The sequence below is a fragment of the Neofelis nebulosa genome, chromosome 1 (assembly GCF_028018385.1).
Source record: "Neofelis nebulosa isolate mNeoNeb1 chromosome 1, mNeoNeb1.pri, whole genome shotgun sequence".
Taxonomy (NCBI): Eukaryota; Metazoa; Chordata; class Mammalia; order Carnivora; family Felidae; genus Neofelis; species Neofelis nebulosa.
In genome coordinates, this window is record NC_080782.1 from 224,961,388 (window position 1) to 224,979,856 (window position 18,469).

The 18,469-nt window shown below is 38.6% G+C and overlaps 1 protein-coding gene across 4 annotated transcripts in view; it reads left to right on the top strand.

The window, feature by feature from the left end:
- LOC131486637 (phosphatidylinositol 3,4,5-trisphosphate 3-phosphatase TPTE2-like) overlaps nucleotides 1-18,469 on the top strand; it is a 166,476-nt gene that overhangs the window by 116,925 nt on the left and 31,082 nt on the right. The gene's annotated exons all lie outside the window — the stretch shown is intronic.

The window sequence follows — 18,469 nt, forward strand, 5'->3', positions numbered from 1 at the left end:
CAAGATCCACATGTGAGTGAAAACATATGATGTCCTTCTCTGGCTGACTTATTTCTTTCAGCATAATGCCCTCCAGTTCCACCCATGTTGCTGCAAATGGCAGGATTTCATTCTTTCTCATTGCCAGGTAGTATCCCATCGTATATATGAAGCACATCTTCTTTATCCATTCATCAGTTGGTGGACAGTTAGGCTCTTTCCTTCACCAAACTTTCTTATTCTAATTTATCCATAAGTGCTTTTGGATTTTATGGCACATGATTAGATCGTGTGAAAATAATGAATTGTAATTTTTCCTCTTCAATTTTTTTTTTCTAGCACTGGCTAGAATCTTTGATCCTCTGTTGAATTAGAAGTGGTGATGGCACTCATCCTTGTTCTGTTCCTGCTCTCAGCAGAAAAGTTGCCAGGTCTCTCACCAATGAATTTAGGGTATGCGTGTGTGTGTGTGTGTGTGTGTGTGTGTGTGTGTGTGTGTTAGATACTCTTTATCAGATTAAGAAATTCCTTTAATTTGCTAAGTTTTTATCATGAGTAGATTTTTATCAGACAGTTTTTCTGAGTCCTGAAGATGATATAAGTTTTACCTTATTCTACTAATCTGATTGATCGCATTGGTTGACCATCTTTGTATTCCTAGAAGAGACACAATTTTGTTGTGCTCTATTATTTTGCATAAATTGGTGGATATTTAATTTTAATTAAAATTTAATCTTAAGAATTTTTGTATCCAGGCCATAAGTATGATTGGCTATGCTTTTCTTTTCTCATAATATTCTTTTCAAATTTTGGCTTCATAAACCAGAATTGGGTTGTGTTTCCTCTTTTTTTTTTTAATTCCCTGGGTGAGTTTGTATAAATTGACATTTTTTTTTCTTTAATGTGGCATTCTCTAGTGAAGCCACGTTGGCCTCCGTGTGGGGGTTTGGCCTCATTTTCTTTGTGAGGAAGTTGTAAAATTGTGGTTTAATTTCTTTATTAGATACAGAATTATTTATAATTGCATTTATTCAGCACATTTTGGTAGGGTGTATTTTTCCAAGCACATGTCTATTTTATCTAAATTTTCAAATGTCCTGGCATCAGTTGGTTCAAAATACCAGTGTATTCTAATGTCTACTATAGTGCTCCCTTTTTCATTCCTTATATTACTTTCTTGGTGCCTTCTCTTTTTTTCCTTTGATTAGTCTCATCAGCGATATATCGATTTTATTAGTCCTTTCAAAGTACCAAGTTTTTTTACTTTATTGATTCTCTTGTTTGTCTTCTACTTCATTAATTACAATTGTTTAGTGTTTCCTTTCTTCCATTTTCTTTGGTTTAATTTGTTCTTGTTTTTTAATTTCTTTAGAGGGATGATGAACTCACAGATTTTCGGCTTTTTGTTTTCTATTTAGTATTTCAGGCTATAAATTTCCCTCTAAGAATTTCTTTAGTTTCATCCCACAAACGTTTATATGTAGTATTTTTTATCAGTATTCAAAATATTTTCTAATTTCCATTGTACTTCTTTCTTTGACTCATGTATTACATAGAAGTACACTTTCTTATTTTTAAACACAGAAGTATTTGTAATTCTCTTTTAGCAACTGATTTCTGGTTGTATTGCATTGTGGTCAGAGAGCATATTACATATTTTTTTTAGTTCTTTGAAATTTGTTCATACTTGCCACAATTTGGTCAATTTTATCAAATGTTTTCTGTGCACTTGAAAGTGTATTATGCTTTGGTATGAACAGTTTTTTGTATCCAATAGGTCATTTGTTAATTGTTTTATTCAAATCTTCTGTTTATTCTTTATTCAAATCTTATTGACATTTTATTTTGGTTTGATTGAAATTTTACAATATAATACCTTTCTCCCCTGACCCCACCATTAGCTTGGAAGTCATATATTATTTTGATATTCCTTTTTGATATTCCTATAGTAATTATATTAAAGATTTCAACCTATATCCTCCATTTAGCTATTGATTTTTTTTATGTTGACCTTGTAGCAATCTACCTGAACTCATTAATTTTAGGAGTTAGCTTGTAGATTTACTTTTTTTTTTCTAATCTGCAAGTAATGAAAGTTTGTTTCTTCTATTTTTATCCCTATATGTTTTGTTTCTTTTTCTTAGTGCACTAAGCCCTGTACTATAATGTTAAGTAGGAGCAGTGAATAATGGACATTTTATTTAGTTCTTGGCTTTAAAGGGGGCACTATCAACATTTCATCATTAATATGATGTACAGATTTCCTGCTATCCGATAGTAGAGCATTTCCATGAACTTTTGTAAGCCAAAATGGTGTAAAACGAAGAAGCAATTGCCATTAATTTATATGGAAAATTTTTGCAGCATTCCAAGACCTGAAAAAATAACCTGTCTTAGACTTTTCTGGTACCTTAGGGCACATCTTGATAATGGAGGCACAAAATAAATCACGATAAAGCACAGATGCTCACAGACACAGTTCAAAGCTCTGGTGGCTTGATGCCAAGTGTAGTTCCCAGGGAAGGACCTGGGCGATGTCACTCTCACTGCTCAGAGTGTGTGCTGCCTCTGTAAATAGTCCCTGCAAAACAAACGTGGAACAGTATTTTTGCTTTTTCCCTTTTTTTTTTTTTTAATAAAAGTGAAAATCCTTTTTGGATTTTTTTTTGGGTAGCAAAATAGGTACTAATGTAGATTTTTCATAAAAGCTATGTAGCATCATGCAAACTTGTGTAAAATGGGGGTTCCCTATACCTGGGAAGGTATTTTGGTAGATTCCCTTCATCAAGCTAAAGAAGTTTCCTAGTTTTTCTTAGCTCTTAAAATTATGAATATATGCTGAATTTTAGTAAATGGTTTTCTCTATGTTCATTGAGATGATTGCAAGGTATGTCTCCCTTAATCTGTAAGTATGATAAATTACATTAATATAGGTGTCTGATATAAGAAGATTCTCGGGGTGTCTGGGTGGCTCAGTCAGTTGAGCGTCAGGTCATGATCTGTCTCAGATTCTGTGTCTCCCTCCCACGCTCTCTGCCCTTCTCCCACTCACGCTTGCTCTCTCTCTCTCTCAAAAATAAATAAACCCTACAAAATTTTTAAAAAGTGAGGATTCTTGCATTTCTGAGATAAATGGCACTTGGTATTGTTATATGTTTTTTCTATTGCTGGATTCACTTGACAAATACTTTAAGTTTTAACGTCTATGTTCCTCAGTGACATTGGTATAAAATTATCTTCTATTGTATTTTTGTAGTATTGGCATTTGTTATACTGGTGTTAGTAAATAAGCTAAAATTTTTTCTCTTCTCTACTATGATCTAAAAGATTTTATAAAAGACAGGAATTATTTCTTCCTTATAGATTTGGTAGCAATCTCGTCTTGTCCTCTTGGAGGGAGGTAGTAAGAAAAACTATAAATATTTTCAACACAGTGTTATTGTTTTATTCAGATTTTCCCTTTTTGAGTCAGTTTAAAAAATTTTTTTTAATGTTTATTTATTTTTGAGACAGAGAGAGATAAAGCATGAATGGGGGAGGGTCAGAGAGAGAGGGAGACACAGAATCCGAAGCAGGCTCCAGGCTCTGAGCCATCAACACAGAGCCCGACGCGGGGCTCAGACTCACAGACCATGAGATCATGACCTGAGCCAAAGTCAGACGCTTAACCAACTGAGCCACCCAGGCGCCCCGTGAGTCAGTTTTTTAAACTGATACTGTCTTGAAAATGATTGACTTAAAGTTATTCTTACAATGTTTTTGAATTTCTACTGTACAGTACTTTGCCCTTTTATTTCTAATATTTATGTCTCCTCTTCTATAAATCAGTTTTATAAGAGATTTGTGTATTCATTTTTTGAAGAAAAAACTATTTTGTTTTCTGTTTCATTAAGTTATTCTTTAATGCTTATTTCATTTTTTGACTTTAGTAGATTTATTTTCTTTTACTACTCTCTTGAATTGAAAACTTAGCTAATTAAATTTTAGTTTTTTAGCTGTATGACTTATTTAAAGTTTATGGGTTTTTTTGTTAATACTGCTTTAGCTGACTTTCAGTTGTTTTATACTGACTACTTTTGTTGTTTTTTTTTAGTTTTTTAAAATTCATGATTCTACTAATTCTCCTAAAAATCATTCTCCTGAAAATCATCTGATTTTTAAACACAGAGATTATCTAGAAGTGATTTTTAAACATCTGGATTATTTAAAAATTACTTATTTTAAATTCCCTAGTGTTGGAGCACCTGGGTGGCTCAGTCAGTTGAATGTCTGACTCGTGATTTCAGCCTGGGTCATGATTCCAGGGCGGTGGGATCGAGCCCAATGTTGTATTGAAATTTTCAACCGGATTCTGAGGGAACCGGGAAAAGGAACTGACTGGCAACAAATAGAAATGTCTTGGCTGCATTGAGGGTCCAGCTTGAGTGTTAAACTGTTCCTTTATATTACCAGTGTGAAAAGTTGTATGATTTTTCTCCAGCGGTTCTCTGTACTCTGGTGTCTCTACATTTCTGGTGTAGGAACAGGGGAAGTAGGTGCCCGAACCGAGCCAGGGTTAGACTTTTACAGAGTGTGGGTACAGAACCCAGAAACAAGAAAGGTAGTGATTTTTCAGTGTTGACAAAACCAATAGTGAAATCGTCTACCATGCATCTAGGTGGATGAGGGAGTGGTCATGGGACTGGATGTCATGATAAATTGGAAGACCAGATAGTCATTCATTTATGCATTTAACACCAGATACTATGAAGTGCAGGGTATGTGAAAGTGTATGAAGCACACACGTGCACTGCTCCCATGGAGACCACAGTCTATTGTTTACAAAGAAAATATGTATTAAATGGCGATTTGTGTAATAGAAACAAATAAGAGGATAAGAAGAATATGAAGTGGGGAAGAGGTTGCTAATTTGACAAATAAATAGATGATCAAGAAGTCTCACCAATAAAATGACATTTGAGCAGATGCCATACAAGGAGTACCCTGAGAATACAAGAAAGTATGAAGTGTATCATGGGACTATCAAAGACATAAATGAAATCTACCAGAACTTAGAAAAGTCATATTTGGCCTGAGTAACCATGGCTTTTCTTCATCTATGTGTATACAACCAATCCTTTTAAGTATATCTGCCTTAGTATTTTTGCCTGAATTAACACCGAAGCTAATGGCTTACGGTTTGGGAAATGTACCACCTCCTGATTTTCAAAGTAGGAAATGAAGTCAGCTCTAAGTGACAGCACTTCTCATGTTCTTCACCATGAAGAATATCCAGTGATGGTGAGCAATCTCTTGTGTAAATTTATTCATTCAGGAATTTTAAGTTTTCTAGAATGTAAGTGCATGGGAATTTAACCGAGAATTTTCACAGATTCCTTAGCTGTCTTTTACAGATGTGTTTCACCAATGTTTAGTCTTTTCAACTAGATTTTTTTTCCTGTTTGAAAGACTGAGGGAAAAAAAAAAAAAAGGTTGAAAAGTTCCAATTATCAAAACATAATGATTCTCTTGTTGGGATGAGCACTGGGTGTTATATGTGGGGGATAAATCACTGGATTCTACTCCTGAAAAGATTGCACTATATGCTAACTAACTGCCATGTAAATTAAAAATAAATAAGTAGGGGTGCCTGGGTGGCTCAATTGGTTAAGCATCTGACTTGGGCTCAGGTCAGGATCTCGTGATTCATGAGTCTGAGCCTGAGTCGGGCTCTGTGCTGACAGACAGCTCAGAGCCTGGAGCCTGCTTCAGATTCTGTGTGTCTCTCTCTCCCTCTGCCTCTCCCCCACTTGTATTCTCCCTCCCCCCCCTCTCAAAAATAAATACTCAATAAATAAATAAATAATATATATATTTTATATATATATAAAAGCACAGGCTTTGAAATAAAATATCTGGGTTCACATCTCAACTATGCCATTAAATAATTGTGTGGCATTGCATGAATTACTTAAAATCTCCCTGCCTTTGTTTTCTAATATTTCTAAAATGTGATGCTGAAATACAGACCTCCTAGTCCTATTGTGGAGATTAAATGAAATGTGGAAAGTACCAGACAGGAGGTGGCAACAGCTCAATAATATTGGCCATTATTATTATCCCTCAGACCTACACTTGTCAACTTTTAACAGCAGACTTATCTTTCTTTAGTCTTTTTCTAGTAAATATGCAATCAGCATGTTTTTATTTATAGAGGTGAATGTCTAAGTTTCTCTAGCTCTTTCAAAGTGGTTTAATGGATGCTACAAGGTACATCTTTCTTTGAGATATTAATTATATCAGGTGAGGCACCGTATCAAACTGGCAAAAGGCTATTTTGACTTGAATATCTTGAAGAAGACATTCTTTTAGTTACATTTTTTTTTCTTTTATTGAAGTATAGTTGACACACAATGTTACATTAGCTTCAGGTACACAACATACTGATTTTGGCAAGTGTATACATTATGCTGTGTTTATCACAAGTGGAGCTAGCTACCATCTGTCAAAATACAATGCTATTACAATACTGTTGGCTATATTCCCTATGCTGTACCCTTTATCCTGTGACTTGTTCATTTCATAAGTGGCAACCTGTACCTCCTATAGGATACCTTTGCTATCCCTTTACCCCCTCTTTTCTGGGAACCATCATTTTGTTCTCTGTATTTATGAGTCTGTTTCTGCCTTACATTCATCCATTTATGTTTTGTTTTTTTAGATTCCACGCATAAATGAAATTATTTGGAATTTGTCTTTCTCTGTATGACTTATTTCACTAAGCATGATATACTCTAAGTCCAACCATATTGTTACAAATGGCCAGATCTTCCTTTTATGACCAGATAATATTCCATTGTATGTTTATACCACCTCTGAATCCATTTATTATGGATGGATACTTGAGCTGCTTCCATATCTTGGCTAACGTAAATAATGCTGCAATATACATAGGGGTGCATCAATGTTTATAGCAGTGCTATCAACAATAACCAAATTATGGAAAGAGCCCAAATATCCATAGACTGATAAATGGATTAAGAAGATGTGACATACATATATATATATATATATATATATATATATATATATATATATATATAAAATAGAATATTCCTCAGTGATCAAAAAGAATGAAATCTTGCTATTTGCAATAACATGGTTGGAACTAGACTGTATTATGCTAAGTGAAATAAGTCAGGGAAAGACAAATCTCCTATGATTTCACTCATATGTGGAATTTGATCAACAAAACAGATAAACATAGGGGAAGGGAAGGAAAAATAAGATAAAAACAGAGAAGGAGGCAAACCATAAGAGACTCTCAAGTACAGAGAACAAACTGAGGGTTGCTGCGGGGGGTGGGGGGGAATGGGTGGAGGGATGGGCCAAATGGATGATGGGCATTAAGGAGGGCACTTGTTGGAATTAGCCCTGGGTGTTACATGCAAGTAATGAATCACTGGGTTCTACTCCTGAAACCAATACAGCATGGTATGTTAACTTGAATTTAAATAAATAAATGAAAAATAAATAAATATAAGGGTGCAGATATATTTTCAAATTAGTGTTTTTGTGTTCTTTGAGGAAATACCCAGAAGTAGAATTATTGGGTCATATGGTAATTCTATTTTTAATTTTGTGAGGAATCTCCATCCTGTTTTTCACAGTGGCTGCACCAACTTACATTCTCACCAACAGTGCCTAAGGATTCCTTTTTTTCCACATTCTTACCAACACTTTTTATTTTTTCTCTTTTTGATTCTAGCCACCCTGACAGGTATAACGTGATATGTCACTGTAATTTTGATTTGCATTTCCCTGATGATGAATGATGTTGAACATCTTTTCATGTGTCTGTTGGCCATCTGTAGGTCTTTTTGGAAAAATATCTATTCAGGTTCTCTACCCATTGTTTAATCAGACTGTGGTTGTTGTTGTTGTTGTTGTTGTTGTTGTTGTTGTTGTTGAGTTGTATAGGTTCTTTATATATTTTGGGTATTAACCCTTTATCAGATATATCATTTGCAAATACCTTCTCCCATTCAGTAGGTTGGCTTTTCAATTTGTTGATGATTTCCTTCACTATGGAAATTCTTTTCATTTTGGTTTAACTCCAATAGTTGTGTTTGTTTTTTGGTTTTAGGGTTGTTTTTTTGACTCCTAAGATTTTATTTAAATTCAAGTTAGTTAACATATAATGTAGTATTGGTTTCAGGAGTAGTATTTAGTGATTGCTTTTGTTTCCTTGCCTAGGAGACATATGTAGAAAAATGTTGCTAAGGCCAATGTCAGAGGGTTTACTGCCTACATTTTCTTCCAGGAGTTTTATGGTTTCAGGACTCACATTTCGGTCTTTAATCCATTTTGAGTTTAGTTTTGTGTATGGTGTAAGAAAGTGGTCCAGTTTCATTCTTTTTCATGTAGCCGTGCAGTTTTCCCAACAGCATTTGTTGAAGAGACCAGACTCTCTTTTCCCCATCGTATATTTTTGCCTCATTTGCCATTAATTAACTGACCCTGTGAGCATGGGTTTATTTCTGGGTTCTTTTTTTCTGTTCTATTGGTTTATGCGTCTATTTTTGTGCCAGTACCACACTGTCTTAATTGGTACAGCTTTATAGTATATCCTGAAATCTGGGATTGTGATACCTCCAGCTTTGTTCTTTCTCAAGATTGCTTTAGCTATTCAAGGTCTTCTGTGGTTCCATACAAATTTTAGGATTATTTGTTCCAGTTCTGTGAAAAACGTTGTTGGTATTTTGATAGGGATTGCATTAAATCTGTAGACTGCTTTGGGTACTACGGGCATTTTAACAATATTAATTTTTCCAATCTATGAGTATAGAATATCTTTCCACTTGTTTGTGGTGTCTTCAATTTCTTTCATCAACATTTTATAGTTTTCAGAGTGCAGATCTTTTGCCTCCTTAAGGGTTAAGTCTATTCCCAGGGCTTTTTAAATGATTTTTGATGCAATTGTAAATAAAGTTGTTTTCTTAATGACTCTTTTTGCTACTTTGTTATTAGGGTATATAAGAACAACCAATTTCTGTGTATTAATTGTGTATCCTGCAACCTTAGGGAATTCATTTATCGGTTCTAATAGTTTTTGATGGGATCTGTAGGATTTTCTGTATATAGTATCGTGTCATTTGCAAATAATGAGTTTTACTTCTTCCTTACCAATTTGGATGCCTTTTATTTCTATTCTGCCTGATTGCTGTACCTAGGGCTTCTAGTACTGTGTTGAATAAAAGTGGCAAAAGTGGACATCCTTGTCTTGTTCCTGATAGAGGAAAAACTCTCAGTTTTTTACCATTGAGTAGAAGGTTAGCTGTGGGTTGTTCATATGTGGCCTTTATTATGTTTGTGCATGTTTCCTCTAAGCCCACTTTGTTGAGAGTTTTTATTATGAATGAATGTTAAATTTTGTCAAATGCTTTTTCTACATCTATTGAGATGATCTTGATTTTTATTCTTCGTTTTGTTGATGTGGTATATCATGTTGACTAATTTGCAGATATTGAACCATCTTTGCATCCCCAGAATAAATCCCACTTGATTGTGGTGAATGATCCTTTTAATGTGTTGTTGAATATAGTTTGCTAATATTTTGTTGAGGGTCTCTGCAACTATATTCATCAGGGATATTGGCCTGTAGTTTTGTTTTCTTTTCCTTTTCTTCTTCTTTTTTTGTTTGGTTTTGGTATCAGGGTAATGCCAACCTTGTAGTATATATTTGGAAAGTTTCCTTCCTCTACTATTTTTTGGAATAGGTTGAGGAAAATAGATATTAATGCTTCTGTAAATGATTAGTGGAATTTACCTGTGAATCCATCTGGTTCTAGACTTTAGTTTGTTGGTAGTTTTTTTTTTTTATTATTACCAATTCAATTTAGTTACTTATAATTGGTCTGTTTAGATTTTCTTTTTCTTCCTCATTCAGTTTTAGAAGATTGTATGATTCTATGCATTTTTTTCATTTCTTCTAGATTATTTGTTGACATATTTTTTTGTAATACTCTTACAATCCTTTATATCTCTGTCATGTCAGTTCTTAACTACTCTTTTGTTTCTGACTTTATTCATTTGGGTCCTATCTCTTTCTTTCTTGAAAAGTCTAGCTAAAGTTTTGTCAATTTTTTTTTAATCTTTTTAGGGAACCAGCTCTCCATTTCATTGATCTTTTCTATTTCTTTTTTAGTGTCTATTTTGTTTATTTTTGCTCAACTCTTTATTATGTCCTTCCTTCTACTAGCTTTGGGCTTGTTCTTTTTCACCCTTTTAGGCACAAGGTTGGGTTGTTTGTTTTAGATTTTCCTTATTGTTCTTTTTCTAACTCTTTTAGGCACAAGGTTGGGTTGTTTGTTTTAGACTTTCCTTATTTCTGGAGGTTTGTTTGTATTGCTATAAGACTTGTCTCTTAGAACTGCTTTTGCTGCATCCCAAAGACTTGGGACTGTTGTGTTTTCATTGTTATTTGTTTCCATGCATTTTATTTCTCCTCTGATTTCTTCATTGACCCATTGGATGTTTAGTACCGTGTTATTTTGCCTCCATATGTTTGTCTTTTTCCACTTTCTTTCTTGTGACTGGTTTCTAGTTTCATACTGATGTAGTCCAAAGGATGCATGATGTAATGTCAGTCTTCTTAAATTTAGTAAGGGTGTGTGTGTGTGCGCGTGTGTGTCTGTGTGTGCATGTGAGTGTGTGTGTGTGTGTGTGTGTGTGGCCTAATATGGGATCTTTTCTGGAGAATTTTTCATGTGTATTTGAAAAGAATGTGTATTCTGTTGATCTTGGACGGAATGGTTTATATATCTGTTAAGTCCATTTGGTCTAACGATGTCATTCGAAGATACTGTTTTTGCATGAATTTTCTGCTTGGTTAATCAGTCCATCAATGTAGGTGTTACAGTCTCCTATTAATGTATAATTATCAGTTTATCCCTTTATGTCTGTTAATATTTGTCTATTTAACTGCTCCAATGTTGGGTGCGTGGATATTTACAATTGTTATATCCTCTTGTTGGATTGACCCATTTATCATTATGTAATGCCCTTTTTCTGTGTCTTATTACAGTGTTTATTTTAATGTCTGTTTTGTCTGGTATGAGTACTGCTACACCAGCTTTTTGTTTGTTTCCATTTGCACCGAATATCTTTTTCCATCTTTTGACTGCCAGTCTGTATGTGACTTTAGGTCTGAACCGAGTCCCTTGTAGGAAGCATATAGATGTGTCTGGTTTTTCCATTCTGTCACCCTATGACTTATGATTGGAGCATTTAGGTCATTTATATTTACAGTAATTATTGATAGGCATGTACTTATTACTATTTTTAAATTTTTTATTGTTTTTATAGTATTTCTCTGTTCCTTTATTCTTCCCTTTTTCTCTTTCCTGTGATTATAACTTTTTAGTGTTATGCTTAACTTTCTCTTTTTAAAAAAAATTTTTTTAATGTTTGCTTTTTTGAGAGAGAGAGAGAGACAGAGTACTTGTGGGAGGGAGGGGCAGAGAGAGAGGGAGACACAGAATCCGAAGCAAGCTTCAGGCCCCGAGCTGTCAGCACAGATCCTGACACAGGACTCGAAGCCATGAGCTATGAGATCATGACCTGAGCCCAGGTCGGACACTTAACTGACCGAGTCACCCACGTGCCCCTAGCTTTCTTTCTCTTTATTTTTTCTGTATCTATTATAGGTTTGGGGTTGTATTTACCACGAGGTTCACGTATAACATCCCAAGGGTGTAACAGTCTGTATTGAACTGATGGTCACTTAAGTTCAAACACATTCTAAAATAACTTTTTTACTCCTCACTCCATGTTTTATGTATATGTTATCATATTTACAACTTTTTATTCATAATATTCTTAATTCTAATTATTGCCTTTTTCTCTTCCACTTAAGTTCCTTTAATATTTCTTATAAGGCCAGTTTAGTGGTGATGAACTCCTTTAACTTTGGCTTACCTGAGAAACTCTCTATTTCTCATTCAGTTCTGAATGATAACCTTGCTGGGTAGAATATTCTTCATTGTAGGTTTTTTTCCCTCTCAAGCTCTTTGAAAATATCATGTCATTCCCTTCTGGGCTGCAAAATTTCTGCCAAAAAATCAGCTGATAGTCTTATGGGGTTTCCCTTGTACATAATTTTTTGCTTCTTACTTGCTACTTTTAAAATTATCTTTTTTAAGTTTATTTTTGAGAGAGAGAGAGAGAGAGCATGAGCAGGGGAGGGGCAGAGAGAAAGGGACAGAGGATCCAAAGTGGGCTCCATGCTGACAGCAGAGAGCCTGACTCAGGGTTCAAACTCACGAACCGTGAGATCATGACCTGAGCTGAAGTCAGGAGCTCAGCCAACTGAAGCCACCCAGGCGCCCCTAAAATTCTCTGTATCTTTAACATTCAACATTCAACATTAAAATTAATAATTTTAATTATTATGTGCTGTGATGTGGACCTCCTTGGGTGCATCTTGTTTGGAACTCTCTCTGCTTCCTGGACCTAGATGTCTGGTTCCTTCCTCAGATTAAGGAGGTTTTCAGCTATTATTTCTTCAAATAAGTTTTCTGCTCCTTTCTTTTCTCTTTCTGGGACCCCAAAATGTGAATGTTTGTTTTCTTGATGTCATCCAGAGGATCCCTTAACCTACTCATTTTTTAAAAATTTTCCTAATTGCGTTCAGCCTGTGTGTTTTCCATTACCATGTCTCCCAGGTCACTGATTTGTTCTTCTGTGTCTGCTAATCTGGTGATTCCCACTAGTGAATTTTTCATTTCAATTATTGTGTTTTCAACTCTAGTTTGGGCTTTTTTGTTTTCTTTCTCTTTGTTGAAGTTATCAAGGCGTTCTTTCGCTCTTCTCTCCAGTACAATAAGCATCTTTATGATTATGACTTTAAACTCTTTATCAGGCATATTGCTTATATCTGTCTCATTTAGTTCTTTTCCCAAGGCTTTGTCTTACCCTTTTGTTTACAGGATGCTCCTCTGTCTCCTCATTTCACTTGACTTTCTGCATTTGTTCCCATGAATTAGGCAACACAGCTACTTCTTCTAAATTTTGAAGGGATGGTCTTGTGTATGGTCGTTCCCTGCGTAGACTGTGTGTGCCTGGTGACTTTGGCTGACTGGACCTGTGAAGGGCCTGGGCTGTGAGTCCCAGAACACTCCATGCTGGACTGTCCTGGCAGCATGGCCAGAGCTATAATAGGCCTTGGCCAGGGCAGACCCTGGGCTCCCTGCACAGAGGGCATCCTGACAGAATGGCGAGGCTGAAGTGAGTGTAATCCAGGGAGTCTCTGGGCTCTCCACGCAGAGGGTCCTTGGCAGAATGGCTGGAGCCATTGGTGCAGCCATAGGTGCAACCGGAGGGATCCTGGGGCTGTGTAGAAGGTGCCCTTCACTCTAGGTCCTGGAGCTGAGGCACAAGCTGGGGGTCCCAGGACACTCCACGTAGGGGCCTGGAGTGGCTGAGTTAAGGTGGCATGCAGGCCAGCGGTACTCTTCCCAGGAGATGCCCTAACAGGACAGCTGTAGCTGAACTGAGTGTGCACACCAGGGCAGTCCTGGGGCTCTCCATGCAGAGGGTGTCCTGGAAGGACAGTTGAAACTGAAGTGGGTGCAAGTCAGTATCCAGGGGTGCCCCCATGGAGGGGTGCTCCGGCAGGGTGGCTGGAGCTGAAGCAGGTACGAATTGGGAGATCCCCGAGTGCTCTGCATTAACAGAGCTTTAACAAGCTGCCTGAAGCTGAAATGGTGCAAGCCTGTGTTCTGCGGTGCTTTGCATCTGTATCACCTTGGCACAACAGCCAGAGTTGTAGTGAGCGCTAACCAGGGGTGTCCCGGTGCATATAACACTGGGACTGCCTTGGTGGGACAGCTGGAGCTGGAGTGGATTAGTGGCCTGGGGCTCATTGAGGTGGCAGGCCATCTAGGGCACCCGTACACTGCTACTATTCCCAGTATCAAGGTGGAGGGGAAGCAGAAACTGTGTCGCTTACCAGCTTCTCTGACCCTGAGAGAGTTCCAGCAGGTCTCCCATTGTTTGGGAGAAGTTGTGGGACTGGATCTTTTGTATATTAGTTTCTCTCTCTTTTTTTTTAAATTTTTTTGAGAGAGAGAGAGAAAGAGAGAGAATGAGTGAGTAGGGCAGAGGGAGAAAGAGTAGGGCAGAGGGAGAGAGAGAGAGAGAGAAAGTGAGTAGGGCGGAAGGAGAGAGAGAGTAGGGTGGAGGGAGAGAGGGAGAGAGAGAGAGTAGGGTGGAGGGAGGGAGGGAGAGAGAGAAAGTGAGTAGGTCAGAGGGGGAAAGAGTAGGGCAGAAGAAGAGAGAGAGTAGGGCAGAGGGAGAGAGAGAGAGAGAGAGAGAGAGAAAGTGAGTGAGTAGGGCAGAGGGAGAAAGAGTAGGGCAGAGGGAGAGAGAGAGAGAGTAGGGCAGAGGGAAGAGAGAGAGTAGGGCGGAGGCAGAGAGAGAGAGTAGGGTGGAGGGAGAGAGGGAGGGAGAGAGAGAGAGAAAGTGAGTAGGGCAGAGGGAGAAAGAGAGTAGGGTGGAGGGAGAGAGGGAGAGAGAGAGAGAGAGAAAGTGAGTGAGTAGGGCAGAGGGAGAAAGAGTAGGGCAGAGGGAGAGAGAGAGAGAGAGAGAGAGAAAGTGAGTGAGTAGGGCAGAGGGAGAAAGAGTAGGGCAGAGGGAGAGAGAGAGAGAGTAGGGCAGAGGGAAGAGAGAGAGTAGGGCGGAGGCAGAGAGAGAGAGTAGGGTGGAGGGAGAGAGGGAGGGAGAGAGAGAGAGAAAGTGAGTAGGGCAGAGGGAGAAAGAGTAGGGCGGAGGGAGGGAGAGAGAGTAGGGTGGAGGGAGAGAGAGAGTAGGGTGGAGGGAGAGAGGGAGAGAGAGAGAGAGAAAGTGAGTGAGTAGGGCAGAGGGAGAAAGAGAGAGAGTAGGGCAGAGGAAGAGAGAGAGTAGGGCAGAGGGAGGGAGGGAAGGAGAGACAGACAGACAGACAGACAGACAGAATCTCAAGTAGGCTCCATGCTCAGCATAGAGCCCAATGCAGGGCTGGAACCTATGACGCTGGGATGCGTGATCTGAGCTGAAAACAAGAGTCAGACTGTCAACTGCCACCCAGATGCCCTACTGGTTTCTCTTTTAGTCTTTTTCTCTGCCCTGGGGCAGATGAATCTGCTCGGTCCCTCAGTACCGTCCCTCCCCACCACAGTTTGCAGTGTTGGGGGTGGGGAGTCCCTTCATTACCACGTCTCCCTCTCTCTTGCTGTTCTCTGTGTGGTCTCTCTACCTTGTGAGCAGCGGGAGCCCTTGGTTCTTCTGCAGGTGGAACTGTGCTTAAATAGGCGCAGATTTGTTGTGTCCAAATACGAGGTGAGTTCAGGATCTTCCTATGACGCCATCTTGGACTGGAACTCTCCTCTTTTAGCTACATTTTAGGTGCTTTAAGCAGCTCTAAGGGACACATGCGCGCGCGCGTACACACACACACACACACACACACACACACACACACACACACACACAGCTGGGGTCAGGAACATTGCCTCAGTCTCTGCTTACAAATTCCAGAATATAGAGTATAAATTGTACATTGTAGGGAGGGTAATGGATGCAGCTGAGAAAGAATAAAGTTTAAGGACTGTTGTAAAAGATCATATAAACTGGTATTAAGATGTCTTTGACAATGTGAAAGTTCCTTCAATGTGTAGAACCTCAGTTTCTCCCTCCTTATGCAGGGTATTTACCTCACAAAATTGTTGTAAAGATTATATGAGATCTGTAAAGTATTACCCAAGTGTTAGTCATAATTATGAAAGCCAGTACTGTATTGCATTTAGAGATGCAAGATGCTTTTGCTGACTTCAGGAGAACAAAGGCTCTCTCGCAGACTCCCTCTAACCAACTCGGTGAATAGTCTCCATTCCCTTTATAAACACACCTGTGGTGTTCCCTGGCATCTTGAAAACTTGCAACTAGTAAGCTTCAATTTAGCGTGCCTGCGTGTTTGTTCTTCCACCAGTGTCTGTCACTTCTACTTGTTATTGTGCTTCTGCCAAAGAATTAAATATTACATAGATCTGTAAAATGGCAGAGTGAACAGAAAGCTATAATTTTATGAGCCCTTAGTTGGAAGTTTCAAGAAGGTTCAATGAAGTTGAGCGGCTACAATAAAAATTGCAGCTGAATGAAATGCAAGTAAGACTAGGGGCACCCGGGTGGCTCAGTCTGTTAAGCATCCGATCCTTGGTTTCAGCCCAGGCCATGGTCTCATGGTTGTGGGATCGAGCCCTGCATCAGGCTCTGTGCTGACAGTGTGGAGCCTGCTTGGGATTCGCTCTCTCCCTCTCTGCTCCTCCCCTGCCCCTCCCTCTCTCTCAAAATAAATAAATAAGCTTAAAAAAGTGCAAGTGAGACTCATATAAAACATGGGGAGAAAAACCCCAGCAGTAAAATCTAAGAGGCTTCTCTACCCAGATTGCTTTAAAGAATCTGAAATTAGAAATTATAGATGACGCAGTGGTTTCTACCACAGGCCTGGCCTTTCCAAGAAAGAATTCCAACTGGGGAGACACATATTTAAAAAGTTAAAACCTCTGTCCAGTATCAGAAGGTTAGTGAATAAGCATAAGTTTATGTTTGAAGTTAAAATTAAGTATTAAAGGTAGTACTTTTCATACAATCATTTTCATGATTCCCTGCTCTACCTGACTTGACTGGATGAGAGGGCATCTACTGTGTCTTTGGTTGTACACAACCACAAGGGCATGAAATCTGCAAAAATGTTTTTCAGATGGGAAGATACCAGTATAGACATCCAGAGATGTCCTCCAGAATTGAAATGTTAACAGTCTATACCACTGAGAGCTGGGGTGTTAATAGTCAGGATTTCCTTTAGCAAGAAGCCTTTATGTATCATAGCATTGGGTGGTACCAAGTCTTTTTGGGGGGGGGGGAGCCTGGATGACTCAGTTGGCTGAGCGTCTGACTCTTGATTTCAGTTCAGGTAGTGATCCCAGGGTTGTGGGATCCCCATATGCAGCATGCAGCCTCCTTAAGATTCTCTCTCTCTCTCTCTCTCTCTCTCTTTCCCTCCCTTTGCTCCCTCCCCAACTTGCACTCTGTCTCTAAACTTTAAAAAAAAAATTATAGTCTTTTTTTTAGAAGTACTTGGCTTAGAATGTTTTTCAAACTATGAGTTGCAAAATAAGTTTGGGTCATTAAAAAAAAGGAATCGAATAGGGGCTCCTGGGTGGCTCAGTCAGTTAAGCGTCCGACTTCGGCTCAGGTCATGATCTCACGGTCCGTGAGTTCGAGCCCCACATCGGGCTCTCTGCTAACAGCTCAGAGCCTGGAGCCTGTTTCAGATTCTATGTCTCCCTCTCTCTCTGGCCCTCCCCTGTTCATGCTCTGTCTCTCTCTGTCTCAAAAATAAATAAGTATTAAAAAAAAAAAAAAGGAATTGAATAGAAAATAGAATGTATCTCAAGTTAAAAAGGTAAGTTTGAAATTACATAAAGTAAGTTCAGCACGCACTGGCTAAGACAAAAGCTACAAGTAACTGTGGAAATAAAAGAAGCAACATATTTTTTAAAACAAATTTTGTATAGCGGGACAAAAATATAAATTAGAATAAAACATAAGAAACTTTGAGGATGAAATGACTGAAGTCAAGGGTTTGCTTTAAAATGCTATAGAAGAGGGGCGCCTGGGTGACTCAGTCCACTAAGCATCTGACTTCCGCTCAGGTCATGATCTCGCAGTGAGTTCAAGCCCCACATCGGGCTCTGTGCTGACAGCTCAGAGTCTGGAGCCTGCTTCTGATTCTGTGTCTCCCTCTCTCTCTGCCCCTCCCCCATTCATGCTCTGTCTCTCTCTGTCTCAAAAGTGAATGAACATTAAAAATAAAATGCTATAGAAAAAAGAAAGAAAAACGGGGAGAGGGAAGAAGGGAGGGAAGAGGAGAGAGAAAAGTACAGCAATATGATATACTCTGGGGAACAGATATATGGGGGTTCATTATACTATTCTCTTTACTTTCTTACATGTTTGGTAGCACACTTAAAAATCGGGGTGCCTGGGTGGCTCAGTTGGTTGAGCGTCTGACTTCAGTTCAGTTCATGATCTTGTGGTTCATGAGCTGTGCTGACAGCTCAGAGCCCAGAGTCTGCTTTGGATTCTGTGTCTCCCTCTCTCTCTGCCCCTCCCCCTTCCCTGCTCATGCTCGCTCGCTTGCTCTCTCTCTCTCTCTCAAAATAAATAAACATTAAAAAAAAAACCAACTCAAAAATAGAAGGAAAAATGGATGTTGTAAATGCTTTGTCATGTTTTGGGTTCTGATCACATTTTATCTTTTATAGGTACTTTCACTCAGGTTAGTTAGAAAAACAGAGTGTATAATTAGCTCTTAATTGGTAAGTAGCTCTTTAGCTTCCGAGTCCCAGAATAGACCTCACTGCCTCTGCCTGCAGCTGTGATCCCCAGCCGTAGCGACTCAAAAACAGTA